Genomic DNA, 1,059 nt, shown 5'->3' on the forward strand with positions numbered 1-1,059 from the left:
TACAATATTTAAATAATTTAGATTATGAAATGTTATCATCTGCTTCTTATAACAAAAAAGCAGAGGAACTGCTATATTTTGGAGAAAATCTATTGTAATGCCTAAAGTCATGGCATCCATTAATGAACCCAAAGGAATGCGTATATTTACAATAATTAAATATAATGGCACACTCGCTACACTAGCTAATTTTTACTGGAGCCTTGGAATAGGTGCAAGAGTGGCTAAAGATCACTTAAACTTACTACAAAATTATTGGAAGGGTAGCTTTATGTAATGGCAGTATCACAGACAATGAGGTATATCCGGGGCATGATTATTGGCAATTGAAAACTAAATTCATTGGAAGGGTAGTTTAATTTTAGCAGGGAATTTTAATTGCATATTTAGTATAGAAAATACAAGTGAACAGAAGAAATCTAAAATTCTGGCAACAGCTAAACCACAAAACAGATGGGTTAGAAATAATAATTTAGTTGATTTAATAGTAAAAGCAGAAGTTAAATCATTGTGCTTTACTCAATATTCTTATGCACATGAGACGCAAACTAGAATTGAAAGGATTTATGCCTTTACAGATTTACTTAATAAAGCGAATTATTTTAAAACTATTCCTTATACTTTATCTGATCATAATGCACTAAGTATTAATATATTAATGGATATAAGGACATTTCAGATTATTTATAGAATCCCAGTAATTATGATAAAATTAAAAGAATTTAAGAGTTACATTAACGAACACATTAAGATTTAATTTTTCTTTGCATGATAATAGTCAGGTTAGTAAGTCATATTATGGGACTCTTGAAATGCATATTAAAGATAGAATGGGGAGGTGGGCTAGCATTAAAATGAAAGAGAGGGATAAAGAGTTATTAGAAATACAAGATCAAATACACAAAGCAAGGTGTACTAAACAACTAAATTATTATTAATAACCCAGCAAAGAAACTAGATAATACTCATAAGTCATTAAAAATTAATGACAAAACATCAGTTTTAACAAAAAAGCATAGACAGCATTATAAAAAATAAAATTGCACAGTTATGTGATGA

At 28.7% G+C, this 1,059-nt stretch overlaps 1 pseudogene; it reads left to right on the forward strand.

The window, feature by feature from the left end:
- Positions 1–265: 265 nt before the first annotated feature.
- LOC122797455 lies at positions 266–381 on the forward strand (annotated as a pseudogene).
- Positions 382–1,059: the final 678 nt, after the last annotated feature.

The sequence above is a fragment of the Protopterus annectens genome, chromosome 3.part0, assembly GCF_019279795.1.
Source record: "Protopterus annectens isolate FY-2018-M chromosome 3.part0, PAN1.0, whole genome shotgun sequence".
Classification (NCBI taxonomy): Eukaryota; Metazoa; Chordata; order Ceratodontiformes; family Protopteridae; genus Protopterus; species Protopterus annectens.